The sequence below is a fragment of the Haliotis rubra genome, unplaced genomic scaffold (assembly GCF_003918875.1).
Source record: "Haliotis rubra isolate DU_JTF1 unplaced genomic scaffold, ASM391887v1 Scf845, whole genome shotgun sequence".
Lineage (NCBI taxonomy): Eukaryota > Metazoa > Mollusca > Gastropoda > Lepetellida > Haliotidae > Haliotis > Haliotis rubra.
Window position 1 is genome coordinate 1 of NW_025767574.1, and position 15,416 is coordinate 15,416.

General features: G+C 41.8%; 1 long non-coding RNA gene across 1 annotated transcript; it reads left to right on the top strand.

Moving 5' to 3' along the window:
• Positions 1 to 2,385: 2,385 nt before the first annotated feature.
• On the top strand, positions 2,386 to 13,678 carry LOC124262569. The gene is made up of 4 exons (XR_006894638.1): positions 2,386 to 2,598; positions 12,102 to 12,237; positions 12,721 to 12,821; positions 13,650 to 13,678. It is a non-coding gene; the product is annotated as an uncharacterized LOC124262569 (long non-coding RNA).
• Positions 13,679 to 15,416: the final 1,738 nt, after the last annotated feature.

Sequence of the window (15,416 nt, forward strand, 5' to 3'; positions counted from 1 at the left end):
ACTCTGTTGAATTTATATACTTAGTATAGGAAATACACTTTGACTTTATTTAATTAACATCTTCATACTAATTGATGAAATGGCATTGACTTTTTCTTGAGAATGTCAGATAAGGGTGATACCATGATATAAGTTGATGCTATTTATTGTTCATGAGACTCTAGAACTGGTATCTGTGACTGCTTTAATAAGAATAAGTGGTTTGGGTCATGTCTCATTAACAGGACGTTGTTGCCCGCTCCTTTGAGCCTCTTCAGTGATATTTAATCAGTATGAAAATCAGCTGACATGTTATACTAATATGTGTAAATTTTGGTTTTAGATATGCAGACGACCCCGCATATTTAACCGGCTGCATTCAGTATGCGGGCGCGAACTCTGGAACTGGAACTACAAGAGGTCGGCTTCTGCAGCAGCACTGGCGCCCAGATGAAGATGACGCCAGTAACGCCACTGGACGCCAACAGCGTGGTTCAGTGACGAAGCTGGGACATCAGGCATGGAACAGTGAGTTCTGTTTTGTATCAAGGCATTCCATTGGTGCTTCAATTGGACACAATGAGATGCCAAACCTTCCTGGAAATATCCCAGCTTTCAAAGCTGATGTGGAACATGTGAAAAATGTGTCCAGAGGAACAGTGCAAACTCTCTGCAACCCAAACCGCTTCTTTTCTCCCTCAACGAAACTGCCCCCTTTATTTTATCCATCCTCCCCTCAACAAGTGCACCCAAACCAGCTGCCCGACCTCCCCAAACCTTGTCCATGACAGCTTCCCTCATCCAGTTCCCGGGCCAGCCCAACTCCATCGCCATCATCAGGTCAACTCTCAACAGACTCTCTCTCAGTCGACCTCTTCTTCTTCCTAGTGAGTTCTAGATCTGCACAGCTCAACTCACCATCAGGTCCACCTCAACAAACTCTCAATGGAGCTCTTCCTCCAGTTCTCGGGTTCGTCCAACTCAACTCACCATCATCCAGGTCCACCTCAACAAAACTCTGTCACAATGCAGCTCTTCCCTCAAGTTCTCGGTCTGCCCAGCTCAACTCTCCTTCATCAGCTTCTTCAGTGAAGCCCCCTGGTCCAACCACAGACATCAGCTGGAAGTGCAAGACATGCATTGCATCCTGCACCCACAGTAATTCTGTTGGAGGGACTTTCGCACCACCTGTGGTTAAAATCTGTGCAATCACCTTCTTCCAGGCCCAGCTCACCCCCCATGGTTCAGTGCAGTCACCTTCCGGTGTGTCTAGTTTATTCTCTCCCCGGCCCTTTCTCGCTTTCGCGATCATTCCGGGAGGGAGAAGGAGGGAAGGCAAAAGGTTTAGTACACCCAATTCAGTGAGAGACAGAATCTCTAAAATAGAACATGGAGGCACAATAAGAATGTGGGGTCACCCAGGTTAGAACAAGGTGGTAGAATTTGGGGTCTCCAAAACACACAGCATCACCAAAACCTGCAGACAGTTCATGGAAGACTAACCCAGATCCTATCCCCGGACATCATCACCCAAAACTGTCGGTGGTCACTTGAAAGCTGAGAGCTCCTGGAGACAATTGAGAACCTCAGTCAAAGCTCTGCTCAGAAAGCAGCTCACAGTCAGAACAGCCAAAACAACACACAGAAATCTCAGCGATATGCTTGAATCCTGGCGGGATGACCCTCGCCTCGCCACCACGACTCTACACGAGTCTTTCAGTTCGCCTTCATCCAACTCAACTGTCTCTAGCTCTCGAAAGGAGATCCAATAATCATGACAATCTTCCTCCCAATGTGTCCGACAGGAGACCCAACATTCAGGACAATCCTGCTAACAGTGCTACTCTCCCCAGTCCATCCTAGATACAGACATGCGGCCCCAGCAGAACAAAGTGCTGTAGATAAGCCGGAGTCCTCACGCTCCCGTCAGGTGAATCAGAGTGCATATAACCAAAGAGAACTAAGACATTTCCAGAGTAGTGCTCAGAGAACTCCTGATGGTGCTCCTCGGGGACAGGACCAATCCAGAATGTTGTCAGGCTAATCTCAGGCCTTGTCACCCAGGTATCGGAAAACGATCGAGAGATTGCCAAACACGCGACCAAGACTCAAATGGTGTGCATCGGGACGGTGGAAACATATAGTCCCCGAACATATCATCAGCCACATCCAGATATGCATAAAGGTGTTAGTGAATCTCCGGCGAGGACAAGGTGCTTCTAGTGATGTTAATAACATGAGAAGGGAACACTGAGAGGTCAGACTCTCCTCGGACTCAGGATAATAAGAAATCAGCACCCAGTTCTCAGGTGGAGAAGGAAAATCCCCAACCTGTTGATCCTGATTCCATGGCAGTTCCTGTTCATCATGGTCGTCAGCGCCTTCAAAGAAGAGATTGAGGTGATGAGCAGGCCAAACAATTAGCAATGGAACTGGAAGGTTCAGACAAGAAATTATCGGAGGTTCTTACTCAGGATCACAAGAGGATGAAATACATGGATGGCATGTTCACTGATCCTGTTGACATCAACAGGAGGCCCTCTCTTGTGGCAAAACGCAGCTCAAGGAAGTCAACACACCTGAAGACACCAACAAACCTGCTGATACTGACAAAAGTAAGTATTGCTAAAATGTTGCTATTGTTGGTATGAAATGTGGAGTGAGTGAGTGAGTAAGTTTAGTTTTATGCCACACTCAGCAATATTCCAGCTATATGGCCGGTCTGTAAATAATCGAAGTCTTGACCAGATGATCTAGTGATCAACAGCATGAGCATCAATCCATGCAATTGGAATGTGATGACATGTGTCAACTAAGTCAGCAAGCCTGACCAACCGATCCCGCTAAGTCGCCTTCTTACGACAAGCATGGGTTACTGAAGGTGTATTCTAACCCGATCTTCACAATGGTCTATGAAATGTGGAAAATGAGCTGCACCTACTCACTGATGTTACAAATTTTGTGATGTTTATCTACAAGGAGTGTACATATTTGTGGATAATTACTCCCAAGTTGAGCTATATCCAGCTTGATAAACTTCCCTCACTGGCAATGCAATAAAAATTTGTTTGGCTACAGCCTGTAGATCTCCTTAGGTTTGAAGTTAGTATGCCTGACGTCATTACATAGTGGATATTAACTCAAACCTGGAGAAGCTGCAGTTTTAGGTAGGTACATGATCTTTTCTCTTCCCTCCTTGTATTATCTTCAAGTATAAGAGTTACTTTATGACCTTAGTGACACAACATGAGTATCAATAGTGTAATGAAGTCGTAACCGTCTTGGGGAGTACTTACTGGCCAGTTTTGGGATGAGCTGTTACATTGTGGCAGGTTAATGAATGCAGCACTCGGTGCAATCTTGGTGCATACCCTGTAACTGAAATGTAGACTATGGAAAGCCAGGTTACGCAAACAAGGATTCTGTATATCTTGATTGCATATTTCGGCATTACTGTGATAATTGTGGGGCAGACCGAATCTCCAGAACCGATTATCTCTGGCCTCGAAGATGATTCAATACTTGAAGGTCCAGGGTTGTTGGAAGACTAGTCTGTCTCACAGTCCATGAACCACATTATTTTCCTAACTGCCTAGCCCCTCCTTGCAAGGCTATAGCCCTAAATGAAGCAAGTCCAGATTCCCCAGTTAGAATCTCCCAACTCACTGGGACTCCATTTCAATATAAATGGGTTTTATTTGTTACTATCAATATTATATATATTCAGGTACTAAGCATTAGTCTATCTGAAGTGATCGATGCTCATGGTGTTGATCACTGGACTGTCTGGTCCAGACTTCGATTATTTACAGACTGCTGCCATATAGCTGAATATTGCTGAGTCTTGATGTAAAACTAAACCCACACACTAGCTCACTCTATCCAAGACTTACAGTTGTAATGTGACAGAGAGACCATATAATTATAAAAGACATGGGTAGTCAGTTGGTCCAAAACACCTTCTATGTCCTCGGTTTGAATCCTGAATCCCAAATTTGAGATCCTGTGTTATTTTTAGGTTTCCCCAAAATAGTAAACATTTTACCTGTCCCACATGAAGTCAACATAGCCTCCTGTTTAATGGACTGCCTAAGATAAGATCCAATCACTTGATTTTTAATTACTTTCTACAATTTTCATTGGAGTATGTCGAGTTTAGATACCTTGGAGATGCACCTCCAAATTATCTGAAGAAAACCATATGACCTTGTAAGATCATAGGAATTATTGATAGCAACCATTACATGGAAAATTGGGAGATAAGAAAAAATTAATGATAAAAGATCTGGAATAGTTCTAATTTGCAGACGTTAGAGATAAAAGTTTGAATGAGAGCCTGTATATGTGTGGAATAATTAATGTTATGCTTGTATAAACCTTGCAAGATTACCAGGTAGATGGGGTCATGTGTGTGTATGTAACTACAAAGGTTCTCTATCATGCATTGATATTTAGGAATTTTATGTTATTTACAATCTGCAGATTATCATAAAGTTATTTAATGAGGAATTTCAAAGTAAAATCTCTACCGATAACTTTTTAGTTAAAGTTAATGCCAAAACATGTTTAGGCATCATGTTGGTCAGAATGGCTCGTAACAGAAAGGGCTGCTTCTGTTGTCTGGAGGGATGTGGGCCTTCCGCTCTCGGGCTGACAGCTTAACCACTACACCACGAGGCGGTCCCCCAGTAAGGGGAGATAACAAGGACTGCTCGTCCTGAGTGGCAGTATACTGACTAGGGTATCTGTGTTAAAACGCTTCCTTGTATGGTGGTGTAGTGGCTCTTAAAACAACAACAGTCCCTATATGTCTGGATTATTACCAATACTCATACACACACACCACTCACATGCATGCACACACCACACCACACCATACACACACACCAACACACATGCATGCACATGCCACACCACACCATACACACAACAACACACATGCATGCACACACACTCCACACCATACACACACCACCCACATGCATGCACACACACTCCACACACCACCACCCACACACCACCCACATGCATGCACATACCACACCATACACACACACCAACACACATGCAAGCATGCGCACTCCACACCATACACACACACCACCCACATGCATGCACACACCACACCACACCATACACACACACCACCCATATGCATGCACTTACACTCCACAGTCATGCACACACCACACCATACACACACACAGACATGTGCATGCACGCGGACTCCACAGTCATGCACACACCACACAATACACACACCCACACACATGCATGCACGCACACCCACAGTCATGCACACACCACACCATACACACACGCGTGCGCGTCTCTGAACTCACTCACTCACTCACACGCGACGCACTCACTCACTCACTCAAGAGTTGCGTGGTTTGTACAATTAGTTCTATTTGGTAGTATGAATTTCTACTTGGCACTGTCCATGCTGCTGTTATTCTGTGTGGTTTAACGCTATGAATACCATGATGTGGTATTGTTATTCTCTGTGGTTTAACGCTGTGAATACCATGACATGCTGTTGTTATTCTGTGTGGTTTAACGCTATGAATACCATGATGTGGTATAGTTATTCTCTGTGGTTTAATGCTGTGAATACCATGACATGCTGTTGTTATTCTGTGTGGTTTAACGCTATGAATACCATGATGTGGTATAGTTATTCTGTGTGGTTTAATGCTGTGAATACCATGACATGCTGTTGTTATTCTGTGTGGTTTAACGCTATGAATACCATGATGCGGTGTCTATCAGCTACTGCAGTAGCACAGGACTAGGGGCAGACATGTGGTGGGCAGCGGAGTTTACTGCTGTGTTTACATACATCACAGTGGGCTGAAGGAGCTAGGTGAGGGGAGCTGTGTTTGATGTGTGCGTGGCTGATGGAGGGGGAACGTGGCTGATGGAGGGGGAACGTGGGACGGTAGTGGACTTGATACCATGTAGATCCATGTAATGTTCAGTTGTGGTTATGGTAGGGATGAATGTATTCTGATGCTGATTTTCAATTTCATTCAAGTCACTCGGGGCTATATTCCTTGTTTGTATTGAGTATTAGTACAGAGGAATTTAGACAGTGTTAGGAATGTTAGTGGTGTAGTTTGTTTCTGGAGGAGGTGTTTCCAGTGAATGAAGCAAGGCTCAAATGTGATCTGTCGGTTGTTTTACACAAACATTTATGCATATTTATGGTTTAGCAAATACATTTGGAGTATTTACATGAGAGGAGAAAAAGAAAATCAAAATAAACTATTCCAAGTTTGTGGGAAAAGTACAAGTGTGTTTTGGATCTTATAAGGCTGAGCAAAGATGCTTTCCTTTGATAGTGTCAAGTTAAGCCTGACCTCTGCACTGACCTGAAACCATATACCAGTGCAGGGGGGAGGTTGGGGAGGGGTGCATTGCCCTGGATGTGGGGAGGTTGGGGAGGGGTGCATTGCCCTGGATGTGGGTAGGTGGGAGGGGTGCATTGCCCTGGATGTGGGATAACATGAAGGGTCTGATATGCAGGACAGGATAACATGTAGGGTCTGATATGCAGGACAGGATAACATGAAGGGTCTGATATGCAGGACAGAATAACATGAAGGGTCTGATATGCAGGAGGGATAACATGTAGGGTCTGATATGCAGGAGGGATAACATGAATGGTCTGAAATGCAGGACAGGATAACATGAAGGGTCTGATATGCAGGACAGGATAACATGAAGGGTCTGAAATGCAGGACAGGATAACATGTAGGGTCTGATATGCAGGAGGGATAACATGAATGGTCTGAAATGCAGGACAGGATAACATGAAGGGTCTGAAATGCAGGACAGGATAACATGAAGGGTCTGGAAATGCAGGACAGGATAACATGAAGGGTCTGAAATGCAGGACAGGATAACATGAAGGGTCTGAAATGCAGGACAGGATAACATGAAGGGTCTGAAATGCAGGACAGGATAACATGAAGGGTCTGAAATGCAGGACAGGATAACATGAAGGGTCTGATATGCAGGAGGGATAACATGAATGGTCTGAAATGCAGGACAGGATAACATGAAGGGTCTGAAATGCAGGACAGGATAACATGAAGGGTCTGAAATGCAGGACAGGATAACATGAAGGGTCTGAAATGCAGGACAGGATAACATGAAGGGTCTGAAATGCAGGACAGGATAACATGAAGGGTCTGAAATGCAGGACAGGATAACATGTAGGGTCTGATATGCAGGAGGGATAACATGAAGGGTCTGAAATGCAGGACAGGATAACATGAAGGGTCTGAAATGCAGGACAGGATAACATGAAGGGTCTGAAATGCAGGACAGGATAACATGAAGGGTCTGAAATGCAGGACAGGATAACATGAAGGGTCTGAAATGCAGGACAGGATAACATGTAGGGTCTGATATGCAGGACATGATAACATGTAGGGTCTGAAATGCAGGACAGGATAACATGAAGGGTCTGAAATGCAGGACAGGATAACATGTAGGGTCTGATTTGCAGGAGGGATAACATGAATGGTCTGAAATGCAGGACAGGATAACATGAAGGGTCTGAAATGCAGGACAGGATAACATGAAGGGTCTTGAAATGCAGGACAGGATAACATGAAGGGTCTGAAATGCAGGACAGGATAACATGAAGGGTCTGAAATGCAGGACAGGATAACATGAAGGGTCTGAAATGCAGGACAGGATAACATGAAGGGTCTGAAATGCAGGACAGGATAACATGAAGGGTCTGAAATGCAGGACAGGATAACATGAAGGGTCTGAAATGCAGGACATGATAACATGAAGGGTCTGATATGCAGGATAACATGAATGGTCTGATATGCAGGACAGGATAACATGAAGGGTCTGAAATGCAGGACAGGATAACATGAAGGGTCTGAAATGCAGGACAGGATAACATGAAGGGTCTGAAATGCAGGACAGGATAACATGAAGGGTCTGGAAATGCAGGACATGATAACATACGAAGGGTCTGATATGCAGGATAACATGAATGGTCTGATATGCAGGACAGGATAACATGAAGGGTCTGATATGCAGGATAACATGAAGGGTCTGATATGCAGGACAGGATAACATGAACTTTCTGCTGTGGAAGGGGTTCCAAGAATGGTCAAAGATGTTATACAGTAGGAAGAAGGGTCTCTATATTAGGAGTATGATTTTATCTCCAGCTGGGATAATCACCTCTAGTTCCTTCCTAATGTTCTGCTACAATGCTGCTACATAGTCCCAGTAAGCAAGATGTGAAAGCTGTTGAGTTCAGTACTCATTTGCTGAACCTTTTGTGGAGGTAAAATTCCCATCACTATCGTGTTAACACACTTCAATCCCATCTTGGAGCTGACATTTTAGGGAACATTTACAATGAAAATACCAGTGGTAGCACATCATAACAGAAAATAACACAGACCTACTGAGAAACTAAAGGAAGTAAAAATCTGATGCCAAAACATCTGCCTTGTGGAATATAACGTATGTATATTTAGAAGGAGGCAGGGAGGAGATGATGAAAGTGAAAGAAATTGACAAGCTATATTTCATTTTATTTAACAACTGCATGAGCTTATTTCAAAGCCACTCGTGAGGGAGTTGTTTAGCATGAGACTATACTCAAGATGTGCACCTGTCCTGGACGTTCTTGTTCTTGTTCTTGTTACGCTGTGAGGTAATTGTTGGGTGTCTTTATGATGCATTAGTGCCAGCAAACGCAAAACTGAAATTATGCATTCTTTTGTGAAGGATTGGCTGCCAAATTGATGATCTATTAGTTGTAAATATAGCCCAGCTTCGGTACATATGTCCTGTATGTTTCCGAGATGTTAGACATGCATACTCTGAGTAGGAGAGATCAGGAATGATTGGATCTGGATCAGCTGGAATCTGGCTGGAACTGGTTCGACATTATCAGTTTCTTTGAAGACCTGCAACAAGTCTGCTAGTATTTAGCTACACCACCTCACCTAGTGTCAAAGGGATCTCTAACTCAGTTAGATTCTGAGATAATTTAATGTTTAAATGTGCAATCCTAGAGTTTATTCTAGGTCCTCATCAACCTGTGCTGGCTTGTAATAGGCTACCATGTGGATCAGGTGGTCAGGTTATCCACCATATGGATCTTGGTGTCAGTGTTTGCCCTTAACCCTGAAAAACTGCCCTAAGGACCAAGAATCATAAAAAGGTTGTTGGTCCTGATCAGAATGTGTAGGCCTTATATTAGTCTGTCGCATTACAGACCCTGAAGCAAATATATCCAAGAGAGCCCACGCAAGTCTAGAAAATATGGCAAGTCTAGATTTCCTCAGCTTCAGGAAAATGAAGAAAGTCTCAGGGTTCCTTTTCATTATATATATATTTTTTTTACTATGAACTTTTTTCAGTAAAATATGTTCATTTCAGAGACTAGTTGTTAGTCTAGCCTTATATTTATAGATACAATAAAAGTAATTCCCAACAAACAATCATATCTCAGTAGTCTAAATTGCTTCTTCGTAAATGATAGTCATTTCACTTACAGACAACAGCTGCTGATCGAGATGAAAACTAGAAATTACTGAATGATATTTTCTGAAAGATAATACTCTTAGCTATCAGGGGATTAAAATGCTGTTGGTCATAAGGACCTGCAGAAAACCAAAGCTGTGGGTCCAAGTGGTTTCAGTCGGCTTCGGGCCAAGGACCGACGCTAATTTCAGAGCGCTGTTTGGTGACTCTATTCCACTGTGTGGATAGTTGCTCATAACATCAGTCACTGGTCTAGACAGGATGGTTTACATGCTACCATCAAGTAGCTTGAACATTGAAGAATGAAATATTAAACACAAGCAGTAAAGAAAAATTTGAGAAGTTTTGTGACAATTATTGCTGTTAATCACATTATTGATGAAAAGTTTTATCAATGTGTTTTACATGTTGCCTGTGGCTGAAACAAAATAGTTAAGCCTTATCAAACCCTCATCATCAACATATGGGGTAATCATTACCATAGGCTATTGGCTTGATAGACTAATATCTAGTCTCTAAAATGAACATGTGTTACAGAAAGCACAGTTCTTAATTCATCTTTATAAAATATAATGAAAAGAGCCCCGCGTGACAGTCTTCATTTTCAGAAACTGCAGTACTCTGACTTGCCAAATATTATACTTTGCATGGGCTGTGTGTGATATATATTTGTCTCAGGGTCTGTTCAACAAACTAGTAACTAGACTAACATCTGTGGTAGGAAACAGTTGAGTTCAGTCACTGTAATGGGAAGTCATGCTCTCAAAGTACTAATCTCAATTTTTCTCATTTTATGAAAAAACCATTCTTTGGATGGGCATTTTGCTTATTCAGAATAACTTCTTACCACTTGCCCCAAATATAGAATCCGTGGGGAAGGAGATTAATACATCTTAAAGACAGAATATTTTCAGGATCAAATCTGAAGATTCAAGATGATGCTTTTAAGTTTCATACTTGATATGGTGAATTAAATGATTTACGATGTTGTTGTCATTGCAAGACAGCTGCAACTGTCAACATGGTGGACTCCACGTGATAATATATAAAAAAATATATTGATATGGGTGTCTATTATCTGCCTCATAGTTCTAAATAACGTTTAATATTCCACCATCACTGATAAAAAATGAATCCCATTTCATTCGTGGTTTATAAAGTATCTGTAAACTAACCCTGAATATATCTTCCGGACCACTGACGTGAGAGCCAGTATCCCTATCTCTTGACTGCTCCCAGACAGCCAGTCAATGGAGCTTGTCACATCCAAACTCTGATAGCACAAAGCCGCCTCATAGGCTGGGTTTGAACCCCACTGACCTAGTTAGCCGATAAATGACATTCCTGGCTAATTGCGTGGTCATGTGACCGCTATTAGCAGATATTTGGTAAATATGTGTGAGGGTAATTCATTCTAGTTAGTCGTGTTTGGATTGAGATGTAGAGGTCTGTTTTGGATGTGGGACTGCAGTATAGGATAGACAGACATGGAGGCTAGCAAAGAGTGAGTGTTCACAGGATTAAACATTGCGTCTGAGATAGTTTCATTAAGGATATATCTTGTGTGTTTGTTGGAAATTGTGAGATATTTTGCAAGCTTTGTGATGTGTTATTAGTAATCGATTCATTTGGAATTGTGTCTCAAATATGACTTGGTTCAGGAAGTTTGTATTGTATGTTTTGTTGTACAGAAACATGTGTATTAAGTTGCTGCATATGCTATTGTGTGGAGGTAATGTGTCGCTGAGGTAATCAATGATGTTATCAATCAGATTTTGTTTAGGTCGTTATTGTGTAGTGGCAACAGTTGCACTGATCTAACACTGTGTGGTGAGATTGTGGTGGCAGGTTGTGAAAGGTTGTCTTGATCTGACACTGTGGAGATCCCGGTAGGCAGCTTTGGTATTGAGTTCATGCACTGTGCAGTGGCAATAGTTGCCCTGATATGATGACACTGTAGAGGCAATAGTTGCCCTAATTTGGTGACACTGTAGAGGCAATAGTTGCCCTGATTTGGTGACACTGTAGAGGCAATAGTTGCCCTGATTTGGTGACACCTGTAGAGGCAATAGTTGCCCTGATTTGGTGACCTCTAGAGGCAATAGTTGCCCTGATGTGGTAGCACTGTAGAGGCAATAGTTGCCCTGATGTGGAATGACACTGTAGAGGCAATAGTTGCCCTGATGTGGTGACACTGTAGAGGCAATAGTTGCCCTGATGTGGTAGCACTGTACAGGCAATAGTTGCCCTGATTTGGTGACACTGTAGAGGCAATGGTTGCCCTGATGTGTTAGCACTGTAGAGGCAATAGTTGCCCTGATTTGGTGGCACTGTAGAGGCAATGAGTTGCCCTGATGTGGTCACATTGTAGAGGCAATAGTTGCCCTGATGTGGTCACACTGTAGAGGCAATAGTTGCCTTGATGTGACACTCTGTACAGGCAATAGTTGTGCTGATGTGATACTCTGTACAGGCAATAGTTGCCCTGATGTGACACTTAAGATGATAATAGGCTGGTTTTGTATTGAGTTCATGCTTTGTGTAGAGGCAAAAGTTGCCCTGATATAAACATACGATCCTTGTCTTTACAGAGGTGCCCTACCTGCGTCTTACTTCAAGGGATCTTCCAAGGCTCTGGTGGAGATGGAGCTGCGACGACAGAATGAAGAGGTGAACAAGGACATCATCAAAGACCTTCAGGACAATGACAGCCTCAGGAAACAAAAGGTAACAACTCCACCTAAGTTAAGCGTTAAGGAAGTAAGATATTTTGAGATATGGTGAAGAGAAAGATATGCTGTGTAGTTTGACATTTGTCTGAATACCTACAGTTTTATGTGGGATCGTTTTGTTGTTCAGGCAACAGCTGGAAACAAAGAGGTTGTAAAACTGTCAGTCTGGTTCATGGGTTAAAACTTTGTTCTTTATGAAATTGAGTTTAATTCTCATTGTTTGTTATCTTGTTATCCCATTTTTTGTGCTGCTTGGTGTTCTGTACCTTTACTATATATGAAAACTTCACTTAAAGAATGTCTTACAAGCAGTAGACTATTTACAAAGATTCTAAAGTACATGGTAGTAGTTGTCAATGATTGATGTGTTGAAATGTTTCATGGATAAAAATGAAGTGCCACTCAATAGATCATTCAAGTTCTAAATTTAAAATAGCATTGACTTCAAATGATATGATATTCTTGTTTCTGCCACTAGGAGGAGCTGATGGAGAGTTATATGCCAAGCTGAAGGTGTTGAAGGAGGAGAAACTGTCACTGCAGCAGGAGATCGAGGAGAACGAGGATCTGGGCAAGAAGGTGTGTTGCTGCTAAGTGTGACAATTGGGTCATGTATATGTAGGCTGTTGGGGTGTAATCTTATTAAAAGCTTTGACCACTCCGTTCTACCTATGGTAAAGTATTGTAAATACTGTTGTAGTACTTTTATAATAGTTACTCTTTCATCTCCTTTACATTACAAAAATGTGATTAGCAATTGTATTATTCACATTTCAAACTTTCCCTGTTATTTTTATGTTGTGTGAAACACATTCACAGTTTTCGAAGTTGCTAGGAGCAGTTCTAGAATGTTATGTGAGGTAGCTTTATCTGTGTCTGATCTTACCAATAGAGACACCCTTTGTTAAAGATCAGTAGTTGTGGGACTTCATTGGCTGAGGAGGAGATTTTATGAATGTTTCATTTGCCATAAATGAAAATTTGAATGAGTGATTGAGATAACTTCTTTGAGTGATTGAAATATTTAGCTATGTTGCATGTGCACTTAAAACTTTTGACAAGTCAGAATGTCATTAATCAAACACATGTTGTGATGTAGTTGTAGTCTGTCTCACAGTCCCTAAACCCACATTAATTTCCCTACTGCCAAGCCCTCTCTGCAGTACTAAAGCCCTAAATAAAGCAAGTCTAGATTTCCTCAGGTTCTGAATCTCTGGTCTCCCTAGGGCTCCTTTTCAATATAAATGGGCTTGTTTGTTACTATCCAAATTATATATATTCAGAGACTAAGCCTTAGTCTAATGTAGTTGGTATGATCTGAAGTATGTTGGATGTTACAATCACAATGACCTACGTGTGAAGTCTTATGCATCTTTGCTGACTGTGATACTGCTCTTTTTTCCCCAGGTGTGTGAGGTGGTTGAGAGACAGGCCCATTACTCGGCAGAGAAGGGGCAAGTTCAACCGCTTCATTGATGAACTGGAGAAGATAGTACGCCTGATGCTGAATCTGTCTGGACAGCTGGCCAGAGCTGAGAATGCAGTGCAGAGTCTTGGGCCTAATGTTGATGCTAAGATCAAGGTAAAACATGGTCCTAACACTCTGCAGACATATTGTCCCCAAGTGTATTCTTGGTTCAGATACTAAATGTTATAAATATCCACAATTTTTTGTTTGTATACCGTAATAAACAGTATCCAAGGGTAAAATGTAGAGCTGATCAGTTTCAGTGGCAGCGAGATTAGTCATAAGATTGTGTTGTAAAGGTAACTGTATGAGGTCATAACAATCTGCAAAGCATTGTGATGTCATTTCATTGTAGATAAGCGTCCTAAGAGTTCTCACTTGATCTCATAGAAGTGCTATGCCCTTTGGAACTTGTAGGAAATGATTTGTGATTCAGTATGGCCCCATTGTGTTTTATAAAAACAGTTTGGTAGCCAGAATTTGGAAGGATCATGTTGAGTGAAATTGTTGGAATAAATAATTTTGTCCTACAGCTTGATTTCCACAAACAAGAATGAACTCTTTCAGATAACTGGTCTTTAATATTTCAACTTTAGTGCATGTCTTTGATAGCATATAGTAGCTGTAGGGATGTTAATTTAATGATACGCATTGTTTTACAGAAAATGATGACAATCGACAAGCGTGAGAGCGACTCCATGCAAAGTACCAGGATGCTAAAGGATTAAAGGAAGACATTGATGAGCGCCCAGTGAAAGTGTGGCTGGCATGCTTCAGTAACTTCCTTTCCGAATGATGAATTTGACGATTACATGTACTTCATTAAAATGAAGTCAAAACTGACAATAGACAGGTGCAGGATTTGGAGGACAAGATTATGCTGGGAGAGGAGCAGATTCAGGAGTTGAAGAAAAGTATCCCAGATGGCTAACAGAAGGGAGATAACTCTAACAAGGGAGACAACTCTTCTCGTTATGTGGAAGAAGGCAGTTTATCTAACCCTGACAAGGAGAGACCAGTGCTCCAGCCATTTATAACCAGTCTCCTTACATGGAAGCTAAGACTATTAACCATCAATTAACATAATGGAACAACGGTACTGAAGAGATGCTTTTTGTTGAACTCCGAAAAGCTCTTTAAAATATGGAGCTGACATAAGTTTAAGTAAAATTAAAAAGTCCAAGGAATGATTCAAATATGCAAGGTATGTGGACAGTTCCACACTATGGCCAAAGGGAAGACAACTCTGCCAAACATATATTGAATCTATGGAAAAGAATTCTGGTGTTCCAGATGCACCGTTCTTCCTGGGATATAGAGACATTGTGACAATGTTGTGATAAAATGTTTGATGCTTCTTGCTGTCAAAACCATACAGTCTGTCAAAATGAACTGGATATCGGATTGTTGATTCTCAGAATATATATATTTTTCGTTATTCACTGATTCTGAGGAGTGGTAGTGTGTTCAATTTTTAAGAAAATATGTGACAGAATGGATGGGCGAGCCAAAGTTGTCATCATGACTCTAGAAAGTAACAATATGCAATTGCCACAGTATAAACCCTCCTTCCTTGAGTGTCTGTGAGTCCTCGCTGTGAGGGGAAGAAGGATGCACATGTCACAGGGTATTTCTCTGTGTTTAGCATATAGATGTAGGTCTCGATTGCAGATTTACATAAAAAATAGACATCATAATCTCCACTT